The sequence below is a fragment of the Gopherus evgoodei genome, unplaced genomic scaffold (genome assembly GCF_007399415.2).
Source record: "Gopherus evgoodei ecotype Sinaloan lineage unplaced genomic scaffold, rGopEvg1_v1.p scaffold_31_arrow_ctg1, whole genome shotgun sequence".
NCBI classification, from domain to species: domain Eukaryota; kingdom Metazoa; phylum Chordata; order Testudines; family Testudinidae; genus Gopherus; species Gopherus evgoodei.
The window spans coordinates 5930856-5945084 of NW_022059983.1; the positions used below are offsets into that span (position 1 = coordinate 5930856).

The 14229-nt window shown below is 61.3% G+C and overlaps 1 protein-coding gene across 3 annotated transcripts in view; it reads left to right on the top strand.

The window, feature by feature from the left end:
* SPACA6 (sperm acrosome associated 6) overlaps window positions 1-14229 on the top strand; it is a 30256-nt gene that overhangs the window by 11894 nt on the left and 4133 nt on the right. Inside the window, exon 3 of one of the 3 annotated variants that reach the window (XM_030543439.1) lies at window positions 10761-10874. The exons of 1 other annotated variant lie outside the window; for it this stretch is intronic. The gene's annotated coding sequence lies outside the window, so the exon portion shown is untranslated. Of the gene's footprint in view, window positions 1-10504; window positions 10875-14229 lie in introns of those variants that run through there. One more of the 3 variants, XM_030543442.1, reaches the window with a different exon arrangement.

Below are 14229 nucleotides of genomic sequence, written 5' to 3' on the forward strand. Positions count from 1 at the left end.
TAACCCATGGGACTCCCCGCTACCGGGGATTGGCAGGGTTTAACCCATGAGACTCCCCGCCACTGGGGATTGGCAGGGTTAACCTGTGGGATTCCCCGCCACTGGGGATTGGCTGGGTTAACACATGGGACTCCCTGCCACTGGGGATTGGCAGGGTTAACCCATGGGACCCCCGCCACTGGGGATTGGCAGGGTTAACCTGTGTGACTCCCCGCCACTGGGGATTGGCAGGTTAACCCGTGGGACTCCCGGCCACTGGGGATTGTCTGGGTTAACTCATGGGACTCCCCACCATTGGAGATTGGCATGGTTAACCTGTGGGACTCCCTGCTACTGGGGATTGGTAGGGTTTAACCCGTGGGATTCCCTGCTACCGGGGATTGGCAGGGTTTAACCCATGGGACTCCCCGCCACTGGGGATTGGCAGGGTTAACCCATGGGACTCCCAGCCACTGAGGATTGGCTGGGTTGACTCATGGGATTCCCTGCCACTGGGGATTGGCAGGGCTGACCCACAGGACTCCCCGCCACTGGGGACTGGCTGGGTTAACCTGCGGGACTTCCTGTGGCTGGGGATTGGCCGGGTTATTTCCTGGGTTGCATGCAGAGACATGGCTGGGTTGTGTGTGCTGTGTGGTCAGGGAATTGTGTGTAGCTGTGTAGTGGTATGGGCGAAGTGGTTGTTGGGATGTTTAGGATTGTGTGGTGTTTTGATGGTGCATGGTTGTGTTGTGCAGTCAAGGAACTGTAGATGTGATTGTGAGGCGCTGCTGGGTTGTGAGATGTTGTCATGTCTTCAGTGTGTGGTTGAACAGTATTGTGTGTGGTGGGAACAGGGGATGTAGGTGTGTTTCGCTGGTATCGTTTTACTTGTATGTGATTCTTGTATCCACTTGTGTATAATTGTGTGACATTGTGGTGTGTGTAGTTGTGCAGTATTGTTGTGGGTGTGTTCAAGTATGTGTATTTGGTGTTGTGTCGTTGTGCAGGGGATGTGTGGTTAGCATCTCTGTCATGCTGTGTGTGTGGTTGTATTTTACAGTGGGATGTGTTGTGTGTGCAGTATTGTTGTGACTTTGTGTGGTGGGTTCAAGCTGTGTGATTGTGTATGTAGGAATCTCATGTTGTGTGTACATAGTGGGTGTTGTGATTGTGCCACAGTGGGAGTGGATGTTGTGTAGTGGGCTGTGTGTGGTACTGTCCTGTCGTGTGTGCATGATGAATGTGTGTTGTGCATGTGTTGTGGTGGGTGTGGGGGTATTGTATTCTGTGTCTATATGTTATGATTGGTGTGGGTGTTGTGAGTGGCATTGTTGTGATAAGTATGCATGATGGGTGTGGGTGTTGTGATGGATATGGGGGTGTTTGTGGGTGTGCATGCTGTGTGTGTTGTGCATCTATTATAGTGGGTGTGAGTGTGTTATGTGTAGTATTATGTTGTGAGGGATATTGTGCCTGTGTTATTGTGATGTGTATGTTATGGTGGTAGGGGATATTATGGAGTATGTGTATGTTGTGATGCGGGAGATATTGTGAGGATGTGAGTGTGTGTTATTGTGGGTGTGTGATGGTGTTGGGCTATTGTGTTGGGTGTGTTGTTTTGGTTGTGGGATATTGTGGGGTGTTGTGTGTGTACTGTACTAGTGGAGGGTTGTGTTTTATGTGTTACTGTGGTGTTGTGGTGGGGTGTTGTATTGTGGCATGTTGTATGTGTGATGTGTGTGTCTTATGGTGGTGATGATATTGTGTTTGTGTATTGTGGTGGGGGATATTGTGGGGGTTGTTATGGGGTGTGTGTTATTGTGGTGAGTGTGTTGTGGGGTGTGTGTGTTATGGTGGAGTTCTTGTTGTGGGGGTGTTATTGTGGGGGTGTTGTGTTATATGCAGGTGTGTTATTGTGTAGGTTGTGTTGTGTGGGTGTATTGTAGCGGGGAGGGTAGTTGTGTGGGTGGGTGTTATGAGGGTGGTGTTTTGTGGCAAGGTGTAATTGGGGAGGTGTGTTGTGTTATGTGAAGTGTGTTGTGTGGGTGGCTGTTATTGTGTGTGGGGTGTGTTATGCTGTGTTGTGGGGGGGTGTTGGGTGTTGTGTAGGGGTGTGTTACGGTGGAGGTGCCGTGTTATGGGTGGGTGTGTCATTGTGGTGTTGTGTGGGTGGGTGTCATTGTGGTGTTGTGTGGGGGGTGTTACGGTGGAGGTGCCGTGTTGTGGGTGGGTGTGTCATTGTGGCTGGGGTGTTTGTGTGTGTGTGTGTGTTGTGGTGGAGGTCCTGTGTTGTGGGAGTGTTATTGTGGTGGAGGTGTTGTGTAGGGGTGTGTTATTGTGGGGGGTGTTACAGTGGAGATGCCGTGTTGTGGGTGGGGGTGTCATTGTGGTGGTGTCATTGTGGTTGGGGTGTTGTGTGTGTGTGTGTGTTATGGTGGAGGTCCTGTGTTGTGAGGGTGTTGGGTGTTGTGTGAGGGGGTGTTATTGTGGGGTGTGGGGGATGTTACGGTGGAGATGCAGTGTTGTGGGTTGGGGTGTCATTGTGGTGGTGGGTGGGTGTTATTGTGGCGTCTGGGGGGGTGTTACGGTGGAGGTGCAGTGTTGTGGGTGGGTGTGTTATTGTGATGTTGGGTGGGTGTTATTGTGGTGTTGTGTGGGGTGTGTTATTGTGGGGTCTGGGGGGTGCTACGGTGGAGGTGCCGTGTTGTGGGTGGGTGTGTCATTGTGGTGTTGGGTGGGTGTTATTGTGGGGGGTGTTACGGTGGAGGTGCCGTGTTGTGGGTGGGTGTGTTATTGTGGTGTTGTGTGGAGATGTGTTATTGTGGGGTGTGGGGTTGTTACGGTGGAGGTGCCGTGTTGCGGGTGGGTGTGTCATTGTGGGGGTGTGTTATTGTGGGGTCTGGGGGGTGTTACGGTGGAGGTGCCGTGTTGCGGGTGGGTGTGTCATTGTGGTGTTGTGTGGGGGTGTGTTATTGTGGGGTCTGGGGGGTGTTACGGTGGAGGTGCCGTGTTGTGGGTGGGTGTGTCATTGTGGGGGTGTGTTATTGTGGGGGTGTTACAGCGAAGGTGCCGTGTTGCGGGTGGGTGTGTTATTGTGGTGTTGGGTGGGTGTTATTGTGGGGGGTGTTACGGTGGAGGTGCCGTGTTGCGGGTGGGTGTGTCATTGTGGTGTTGTGTGGGGGTGTGTTATTGTGGGGTCTGGGGGGTGTTACGGTGGAGGTGCCGTGTTGCGGGTGGGTGTGTCATTGTGGTGTTGTGTGGGGGTGTGTTATTGTGGGGTCTGGGGGTGTTACGGCGGAGGTGCCGTGTTGCGGGTGGGTGTGTTATTGTGGTGTTGGGTGAGTGTTATTGTGGGGGGTGTTACGGTGGAGGTGCCGTGTTGCAGGTGGGTGTGTTATTGTGGTGTTGGGTGGGTGTTATTGTGGGGGGTGTTACGGTGGAGGTGCAGTGTTGTGGATGGGTGTGTTATTGTGGTGTTGTGTAGGGGTGTGTTATTGTGGGGTCTGGGGGGTGTTACGGTGGAGGTGCCGTGTTGCGGGTGGGTGTGTCATTGTGGTGTTGTGTGGAGGTGTGTTATTGTGGGGTCTGGGGGTGTTACGGTGGAGGTGCCGTGTTGCGGGTGGGTGTGTTATTGTGGTGTTGGGTGAGTGTTATTGTGGGGGGTGGTTACGGTGGAGGTGCCGTGTTGCGGGTGGGTGTGTCATTGTGGTGTTGTGTGGGGGTGTGTTATTGTGGGGTCTGGGGGTGTTACGGTGGAGGTGCCGTGTTGCGGGTGGGTGTGTTATTGTGGTGTTGGGTGAGTGTTATTGTGGGGGGTGTTACGGTGGAGGTGCCGTGTTGCGGGTGGGTGTGTCATTGTGGTGTTGTGTGGGGGTGTGTTATTGTGGGGTCTGGGGGTGTTACGGTGGAGGTGCCGTGTTGCGGGTGGGTGTGTCATTGTGGTGTTGTGTGGGGGTGTGTTATTGTGGGGTCTGGGGGTGTTACGGCGGAGGTGCCGTGTTGCGGGTGGGTGTGTTATTGTGGTGTTGGGTGAGTGTTATTGTGGGGGGTGTTACGGTGGAGGTGCCGTGTTGTGGGTGGGTGTGTTATTGTGGTGTTGGGTGAGTGTTATTGTGGGGGGTGTTACGGTGGAGGTGCCGTGTTGCGAGTGGGTGTGTCATTGTGGTGTTGTGTGGGGGTGTGTTATTGTGGGGTCTGGGGGGTGTTACGGTGGAGGTGCCGTGTTGCGGGTGGGTGTGTCATTGTGGTGTTGTGTGGGGGTGTGTTATTGTGGGGGGTGTTACGGTGGAGGTGCCGTGTTGCGGGTGGGTGTGTCATTGTGGTGTTGTGTGGGGGTGTGTTATTGTGGGGTCTGGGGGTGTTACGGCGGAGGTGCCGTGTTGCGGGTGGGTGTGTTATTGTGGTGTTGGGTGAGTGTTATTGTGGGGGGTGTTACGGCGGAGGTGCCGTGTTGCGGGTGGGTGTGTTATTGTGGTGTTGGGTGAGTGTTATTGTGGGGGGTGTTACGGTGGAGGTGCCGTGTTGCAGGTGGGTGTGTTATTGTGGTGTTGGGTGGGTGTTATTGTGGGGGGTGTTACGGTGGAGGTGCAGTGTTGTGGATGGGTGTGTTATTGTGGTGTTGTGTAGGGGTGTGTTATTGTGGGGTCTGGGGGGTGTTACGGTGGAGGTGCCGTGTTGCGGGTGGGTGTGTCATTGTGGTGTTGTGTGGAAGTGTGTTATTGTGGGGTCTGGGGGCGTTACGGTGGAGGTGCCGTGTTGCGGGTGGGTGTGTTATTGTGGTGTTGGGTGAGTGTTATTGTGGGGGGTGTTACGGTGGAGGTGCCGTGTTGCGGGTGGGTGTGTCATTGTGGTGTTGTGTGGGGGTGTGTTATTGTGGGGTCTGGGGGTGTTACGGCGGAGGTGCCGTGTTGCGGGTGGGTGTGTTATTGTGGTGTTGGGTGAGTGTTATTGTGGGGGGTGTTACGGTGGAGGTGCCGTGTTGCGGGTGGGTGTGTCATTGTGGTGTTGTGTGGGGGTGTGTTATTGTGGGGTCTGGGGGTGTTACGGTGGAGGTGCCGTGTTGCGGGTGGGTGTGTCATTGTGGTGTTGTGTGGGGGTGTGTTATTGTGGGGTCTGGGGGTGTTACGGTGGAGGTGCCGTGTTGCGGGTGGGTGTGTTATTGTGGTGTTGGGTGAGTGTTATTGTGGGGGGTGTTACGGTGGAGGTGCCGTGTTGCAGGTGGGTGTGTTATTGTGGTGTTGGGTGGGTGTTATTGTGGGGGGTGTTACGGTGGAGGTGCAGTGTTGTGGATGGGTGTGTTATTGTGGTGTTGTGTAGGGGTGTGTTATTGTGGGGTCTGGGGGGTGTTACGGTGGAGGTGCCGTGTTGCGGGTGGGTGTGTCATTGTGGTGTTGTGTGGAAGTGTGTTATTGTGGGGTCTGGGGGCGTTACGGTGGAGGTGCCGTGTTGCGGGTGGGTGTGTTATTGTGGTGTTGGGTGAGTGTTATTGTGGGGGGTGTTACGGTGGAGGTGCCGTGTTGCGGGTGGGTGTGTCATTGTGGTGTTGTGTGGGGGGTGTGTTATTGTGGGGTCTGGGGGTGTTACGGCGGAGGTGCCGTGTTGCGGGTGGGTGTGTTATTGTGGTGTTGGGTGAGTGTTATTGTGGGGGGTGTTACGGTGGAGGTGCCGTGTTGCGGGTGGGTGTGTCATTGTGGTGTTGTGTGGGGGTGTGTTATTGTGGGGTCTGGGGGTGTTACGGTGGAGGTGCCGTGTTGCGGGTGGGTGTGTCATTGTGGTGTTGTGTGGGGGTGTGTTATTGTGGGATGTGGGGGTGTTACGGTGGAGGTGCCGTGTTGCGGGTGGGTGTGTTATTGTGGTGTTGGGTGAGTGTTATTGTGGGGGGTGTTACGGTGGAGGTGCCGTGTTGTGGGTGGGTGTGTTATTGTGGTGTTGGGTGAGTGTTATTGTGGGGGGTGTTACGGTGGAGGTGCCGTGTTGCGGGTGGGTGTGTCATTGTGGTGTTGTGTGGGGGTGTGTTATTGTGGGGTCTGGGGGGTGTTACGGTGGAGGTGCCGTGTTGCGGGTGGGTGTGTCATTGTGGTGTTGTGTGGGGGTGTGTTATTGTGGGGTCTGGGGGGTGTTACGGTGGAGGTGCCGTGTTGCGGGTGGGTGTGTCATTGTGGTGTTGGGAGGGTGGCTGCGGGTCCCACCTGCCGCTCGCTGCCTGCTCGGCCCGGCCGCCCCCCACCACCCCCCCGCCGGGCCCGGCAGCCGGCGCGGCTCCAGCCAGACAAGCGCCGCATTGCGATCCCGGCCCCGCCGCGGAGAGGGGGAGCGGCCGAGCGCCACCGCCACCGCCCGGGGCAGCGGCAGACCGAGCGAGCCGCCGGGGCAGCGCGGGCACCGCCGAGCCAGCGAGGGAAGGAGACAGCCAAGGGCGGCGGAGAGCCAGGCTGAGTCCCGCGGGGCAGGCGCGGAAGAGGGGGGAAAGGGGGAGCGAGAAAGGCTCAGGGATGGAGGGGTGCGGGGGGATGGGAAGGAAGCGATGGAGGGAGAGAGAGAGGAAAGGTGGGATGGGGGGTGGAAGAAGGGGGTTGAAGCCGGATGTGAAAGGCAGACCCTGCACAGTTACTCTGTGTGTGTGTGTGTGTGTGTGTGTGTGTGTGTGTGTGTGTGTGTTTTACAGGCCAGGGGGCTATTGGGAGACATGGGAGTTGTTGCAAGAGTTGTGGGGTATTACACAGGGTGTTGGGGGGCATTACAGGCTGTGGAGCAGTTAGGGGTAATTGGAGGTTGTGCAGGTGTTGGGAACATGGGGGTTGTTGTGGGGGTGTTGAGATATATTGCAGTCTGTGGGGCGGATGTTGGGAGGGTTTACAGGGGATGTTGGGTGTGTTATGGGCTGTGTGGGTGTTACATGGGGTTGGGGGGGTGTTACAGGCTGTGGGGCAGGAGGTGGGAGCATGGGGGGTGTTGGGGGATGTTAGAGGGTGTGGGGGGGGGGCTGCAGGTCTCCAAGCCCCACAGTCCCTCTGTCACGAGGGACAACAGGTGAGTATGACAGGGTCCCCCCAGCTCCTGGCCCTCTGTATCCCAGAACCGGGGCCGGGCTGGGTCCCTGTGGCCCATCCAACCCTCGGCCTCCTGCTGGCGAGGGAAGCTGAGCCCCGGCAAACTTGGTTGACACGCGGAGCTGCTGAACCACATTGTGCCCACACCCCCAAGCCAGCCACCTCCTGTCCCTGGGGCCCCATCGGGACTGGTGCCCCCCTAGAGGGGAAGGGCCCCATGTCCCTATTTGGAGTCTGATGGGAGCTGACAGAAATTGGGTCTGGCTGATTCTCTAATAGTCTAGAACCCTTCGAATTTAGATAAAAATGTTGGGGTGGCCCAGGGACACTCAGGGGTTCTGGCAAGGATATCGGAGGGCTGGGGAAGAGGGAGGCCTGGGGTGCATTGGGGGGACTGAGGGTGCATTGGGGGGACCTGGGGGATATGCAGGCAGAGGGGGGTGGGGGTGACAGCCAGCCTCTCTGCCCCTTGGTGTCGGGTGGGATCGTTCAGGGTTCAAAGCCCTGTTTTCTGGGGGAATTTGGGGTGGCTCCGTTTCTCTGAATTTGGGGCCAGCACCGGGGCCGTGGGGAAGGTCCCCGAGGCTGTGGCCGTCACCGTGGCTTGGTGGATCCCTCCCCCCTAAGGGGCACCCCAGGTGCAGCTTAGTGTCCGGCCCTGGAGAACGGCTCAGCAGCGCTACCGGTCGGTGACCAGCCAGGGCTGGGGATAGCTGCCCTCCCGCCATCCACTGCTCGCTGGCAGGTCACTGGCCTTCCCGGGTCCCAGTAGCCCAGTCTGGTGGCCAGGTGCTGACGGGGAGCCCGTCTGGTACCTGCCGGGTGGCTCTTTCCCATGGCCGATCAGTACCCCTTCCGGGTCACCCAGCCCATGGCCGAGCCCCTCCAGCCCCTCCCTGGGCTGATAAAACCTGCACTTAACTGGCGCCCCCAACGTGCCTCATTGCAACCCCCCGACTGGGGGTTGTTTGGACAACAAAATCTGTCATTCCCCCCCACACACCCACAGGGGAAAGGTCGACTAGTTCGGGGTGGGCTTCCCAGCGGGATGGAAGGACAGGCCTCCAGCCCCAGCAACTCCCTCCTGGAGCAGCGCTCCCTGGCTCCCCTCCTGACAGCGAAGAGAACCAGGGAAACAACCCAGAGTGTGTGGGGGGCTGGGCTGGCAGGGGGCTGTGGGTCAGGAGTGAGGGGCACTGGCAGAGCTGGGGGAAGGGAGCCGGGGCTGGCAGGGGGCTGTGGGTCAGGAGCGGGGGGCAATGGCAGAGCTGGGCGAAGGGAGCCGGGGCTGGCAGGGGGCTGTGAGTCAGGAGTGAGGGGCACTGGCAGAGCTGGGGGAAGGGAGCCGGGGCTGGCAGAGGGCTGTGGGTCAGGAGCGGGGGGCAATGGCAGAGCTGGGCGAAGGGAGCCGGGGCTGGCAGGGGGCTGTGAGTCAGGAGCGGGAGCACTGGCAGAGCTGGGGGAAGGGAGCCGGGACTGGCAGGGGGCTGTGAGTCAGGAGTGGGGGGCACTGGCAGAGCTGGGGGAAGGGAGCCGGGGCTGGCAGGGGGCTGTGAGTCAGGAGTGGGGGGCACTGGCAGAGCTGGGGGAAGGGAGCCGGGGCTGGCAGGGGGCTGTGGGTCAGGAGTGAGGGGCAATGGCAGAGCTGGGCGAAGGGAGCCGGGGCTGGCAGGGGGCTGTGGGTCAGGAGTGAGGGGCAATGGCAGAGCTGGGCGAAGGGAGCCGGGGCTGGCAGGGGGCTGTGGGTCAGGAGTGAGGGGCACTGGCAGAGCTGGGGGAAGGGAGCCGGGGCTGGCAGGGGGCTGTGGGTCAGGAGTGAGGGGCACTGGCAGAGCTGGGGGAAAGGAGCCAGGGCTGGCAGGGGGCTGTGAGTCAGGAGTGAGGGGCACTGGCAGAGCTGGGGGAAGGGAGCTGGGGCTGGCAGGGGGCTGTGAGTCAGGAGTGGGGGGCACTGGCAGAGCTGGGGGAAAGGAGCCGGGGCTGGCAGGGGGCTGTGAGTCAGGAGTGGGGGGCACTGGCAGAGCTGGGGGAAGGGAGCCGGGGCTGGCAGGGGGCTGTGGGTCAGGAGTGAGGGGCAATGGCAGAGCTGGGGGAAGGGAGCCCTGGCAGGGGGCTGTGAGTCAGGAGTGGGGGGCACTGGCAGAGCTGGGGGAAGGGAGCCGGGGCTGGCAGGGGGCTGTGAGTCAGGAGTGGGGGGCACTGGCAGAGCTGGGGGAAGGGAGCCGGGGCTGGCAGGGGGCTGTGAGTCAGGATTGGGGGGCACTGGCAGAGCTGGGGGAAGGGAGCCGGGGCTGGCAGGGGGCTGTGGGTCAGGAGTGAGGGGCAATGGCAGAGCTGGGGGAAGGGAGCCCTGGCAGGGGGCTGTGAGTCAGGAGTGAGGGGCACTGGCAGAGCTGGGGGAAGGGAGCCAGGGCTGGCAGGGGGCTGTGAGTCAGGAGTGAGGGGCACTGGCAGAGCTGGGGGAAGGGAGCCGGGGCTGGCAGGGGGCTGTGGGTCAGGAGTGAGGGGCACTGGCAGAGCTGGGGGAAGGGAGCCGGGGCTGGCAGGGGGCTGTGAGTCAGGAGTGAGGGGCACTGGCAGAGCTGGGGGAAGGGAGCCAGGGCTGGCAGGGGGCTGTGAGTCAGGAGTGAGGGGCACTGGCAGAGCTGGGGGAAGGGAGGTGGGGCTGGCAGGGGGCTGTGAGTCAGGAGTGAGGGGCACTGGCAGAGCTGGGGGAAGGGAGCCGGGGCTGGCAGGGGGCTGTGAGTCAGGAGTGGGGGGCACTGGCAGAGCTGGGGGAAGGGAGCCGGGGCTGGCAGGGGGCTGTGAGTCAGGAGTGGGGGGCACTGGCCGAGCTGGGGGAAGGGAGCCGGGGCTGGCAGGGGGCTGTGGGTCAGGAGTGTGGGGCACTGGCAGAGCTGGGGGAAGGGAGCCGGGGCTGGCAGGGGGCTGTGGGTCAGGAGTGAGGGGCACTGGCAGAGCTGGGGGAAAGGAGCCGGGGCTGGCAGGGGGCTGTGAGTCAGGAGTGGGGGGCACTGGCAGAGCTGGGGGAAAGGAGCCGAGGCTGGCAGGGGGTGTGAGTCAGGAGTGAGGGGCACTGGCAGAGCTGGGGGAAGGGAGCCGGGGCTGGCAGGGGGCTGTGAGTCAGCAGTGGGGGGCACTGGCAGAGCTGGGGGAAGGGAGCCGGGGCTGGCAGGGGGCTGTGAATCAGGAGTGAGGGGCACTGGCAGAGCTGGGGGAAAGGAGCCGGGGCTGGCAGGGGGCTGTGAGTCAGGAGTGGGGGGCACTGGCAGAGCTGGGGGAAAGGGAGCCGAGGCTGGCAGGGGGTGTGAGTCAGGAGTGAGGGGCACTGGCAGAGCTGGGGGAAGGGAGCCGGGGCTGGCAGGGGGCTGTGAGTCAGGAGTGGGGGGCACTGGCAGAGCTGGGGGAAGGGAGCCGGGGCTGGCAGGGGGCTGTGAGTCAGGAGTGGGGGGCACTGGCAGAGCTGGGGGAAGGGCGCCGGGGCTGGGCTGGCGAGGGGCTGCGGGTTGGGATTGAGGGGCACCAGAAGAGCCGAGGGCAGCCCAGAGTAGAGATAAATATCATGGCCCGGGGGGTCAGGATTGAGGGGCACTGACAAAATCCATCAGAAATCCCCCACCCCTCCAAAGTTAGCAGCAGCCCAGGCTCTTCCTTCCAGCCCACTCAGCTCACACCCTGGGTGCTCTCCCCTTTTAACCTCTCAGCACCTGCTCTCTTCCTCTGCTCCAGCTGGACGAACGGGGCGGCCAGGCCTGCGCTCCCGTCCTGCCGCCCTGTCTCGCTGCCGGCAGCCGTCTCTGTCCCTGAGACCCTTAACCTGTGAGGGCAGCGCAGAATTCACAGGTGAGGTTCTTGGGAACCGAGCGACTGGCCCCACACAGCGCAGCCAGCGGGGCAGGTCTCAGCTCGTCACGCCGGGGGCAGGGGCAGCGTCACCGCTAGGGGCACAGGCAACCGACCCCCCCACACCTTAATCACTAGACCCCCTTCCCTCCCAGAGCCAGGCTAGAAACCAGGCGCCCTGGCTCCCCCCGGGATTCCGCCAGACTCCTTGTGCTACCCTGGAGAAATGACTTTCCTGCTCGGTGCCTCGGTTTCCCCAGAGCACGACGGGGCCCTGATGGCAGTCGGAGTCTTGGCTGAGCTCGGCCTGTGTGTGAGCTGAGACAGCAGGCCTGGGAGGACACGGAGACGGGCCCCTCGGGGAGCTCCCCCCTCGCTCCCCCACCCCCCCGAGGGAGCAGGTTTGACAGGTGTCTCTGTGCCTTCAAGGCTCCTGCTCCCAGAGACACCATCAAACAGCTGAACCCCCCAAGCCAAGCGACACAGGACACCCCCGAGGAGGAAGGGGAGGCCCCTCGTCACTCTCATCACCCCCCCCCCGCCCCTGTGCTCCAACCATTCATCGGAGCTGGGGAGAGAACCCAGGAGTCCGGGCTCTCCCCCCACCCCCACCCCCAGTCTAAACACTCGACTCCAGGCTCCTTTTCCAAGGTTACTACTGTGGAGAAATAATTCTGTGCCCAGCTCTAGCAGTGCCCCCCCCACCCGACCTGCAGCACCGCCCCCCGTCCCCCCGGCTAGTTCTGCAGAGGGTGGGAGCAGGGAACCCAGGGCTGGGCTAGCAGGGGGCTGCGTGTCAGGAGTGAGGGGCACCGGCAGATCGGGGGGGGGACATTTCTCATCCTTTTGATGCACTCGTCCCCCAGCCCCGCGGCCCCCCTCTGTTTAAGGGACATATTAATTGTCAGCTTCATGCCCGGCTGTCTGGTTTCCATGGAGACGGATCTCTGAGGCCGACAGCTCCGCCCCCCCTTCTCCCGTCTGCCAGAGCTGCCTTCCTCCAGTCCTGGGTATGCGGGGACCCCTCGCCCGGCGCTGGGATGCAGCCACCTCTGGGGTGGGGTGAGGCTGGGAGCTGGTTACACAGGGACCCCTCACCCAGCACTGGGATGCAGCCACCTCTGGGGTGGGGTGAGGCTGGGAGCTGGTTACACAGGGACCCCTCACCCGGCACTGGGATGCAGCCACCTCTGGGGTGGGGTGAGGCTGGGGGCTGGTTACACAGGGACCCCTCACCCGGCACTGGGATGCAGCCACCTCTGGGGTGGGGTGAGGCTGGGGGCTGGTTACACAGGGACCCCTCACCCGGCACTGGGATGCAGCCACCTCTGGGGTGGGGTGAGGCTGGGGGCTGGTTATACAGGGACCCCTCACCCGGCACTGGGATGCAGCCACCTCGGGTGGGGTGAGGCTGGGGGCTGGTTACACAGGGACCCCTCACCCGGCACTGGGATGCAGCCACCTCTGGGGTGGGGTGAGGCTGGGGTCTGGTTATACAGGGACCCTTCACTCGGTGCTGGGATGCAGCCACCTCTGGGGCGGGACACGGGTGATGGTTATACAGGGACCCCTCACCCGGCACTGGGATGCAGGCACCTCTGGGGTGGACGTGGGCGGGTCGTAGCCCTGCCCCCTCCATTGTGATGTCCCGGCGGGTTCCGTGCCCCCTGTGCTGGGCGATGCCCCTGGCCTCCCAGCTGCTGCTGCCCCTTTGCCTTGGCCTCCTTCTGCCCCCCCAGGCGTCCGGCTGCCTCAAATGCTTCTCCACCCCGCAGCAGCGCCTGCGCGTCTGCCAGGTCTTCCTGGGTCACACCAGCTCCTGGCACGTGGCCTGCCTGGGTGCCCTGCGGGCCGCCTTCGAGCCCCATGCCCAGCTGGTGGTGGGTGAGTGGGGCCCCGGAGCCAGGCAGCCGGCTGGCCCTCCGGCCTCACCCCAGCCTCCTCTTGCAGCTCTGTCTGTCTGTCTGTCTTCCGTTCCCTCTGTCCCTCCTGTCTGTCTGTCCAGCCCTCCCACAGCTCCGCCGGGCTCCAGCCTGTCCTTCGGCCTCTGCTTTAACTTCCCCTGAGCCTTTGTTCCATTTCCAGCTCCATCACCCACCCATCCCTCAGCTCCATCCCTCCCTTCTCCAGCTTAACCGCCCCCTGGCCCTGCATCCCTAGCTCCATCATCCTTCTGTCTTCACCTCCATCCATCCCTAGCTCCATCATCCCTCCCTTCACCGCCATCCTCCCTCCATCTTCACCTCCACCCATCCCTCAGCTCCATCCCTCCCTTCTCCAGCTTAACCGCCTCCTGGCCCTGCATCCCTAGCTCAATCATCCTTCTGTCTTCACCTCCATCCATCCCTAGCTCCATCATCCCTCCCTTCACCCCCATCCTCCCTCCATCTTCACCTCCACCCATCCCTCAGCTCCATCCCCCCATTCTCCAGCTTAACCGCCTCCTGGCCCTGCATCCCTAGCTCCATCCTCCCTCTGTCTTCACCTCCATCCATCCCTAGCTCCATCATCCCTCCCTTCACCCCCATCCTCCCTCCATCTTCACCTCCACCCATCCCTCAGCTCCATCCCTCCCTTCTCCAGCTTAACCGCCCCCTGGCCCTGCATCCCTAGCTCCATCCTCCCTCTGTCTTCACCTCCATCCATCCCTAGCTCCATCATCCCTCCCTTCACCCCCATCCTCCCTCCATCTTCACCTCCATCTATCCCTCAGCTCCATCATCCCTCTGTCTTCACCTCCATCCATCCCTAGCTCCATCATCCCTCTGTCTTCACCTCCATCCATCCCTAGCTCCATCATCCCTCTGTCTTCACCTCCATCCATCCCTAGCTCCATCATCCCTCTGTCTTCACCTCCACCCATCCCTCAGCTCCATCCCCTCCTTCTCCAGCTTCACCGCCCCCTGGCCCTGCATCCTTAGCTCCATCATCCTTCTGTCTTCACCTCCATCCATCCCTAGCTCCATCATCCCTCCGTCTTCACCCCCATCCTCCCTCCATGTTCACCTCCACCCATCCCTCAGCTCCATCCCCCCCTTCTCCAGCTTCACCGCCCCCTGGCCCTGCATCCCTAGCTCCATCCTCCCTCTGTCTTCACCTCCATCCATCCCTAGCTCCATTCTCCCTCCGTCTTCACCCCCATCCTCCCTCCATCTTCACCTCCATCTATCCCTCAGCTCCATCATCCCTCTGTCTTCACCTCCATCCATCCCTAGCTCCATCATCCCTCTGTCTTCACCTCCATCCATCCCTAGCTCCATCATCCTTCTGTCTTCACCTCCACCCATACCTAGCTCCATCATCCCTCCGTCTTCACCCCCATCCTCCCTCCATCTTCACCTCCACCCACCCTCAG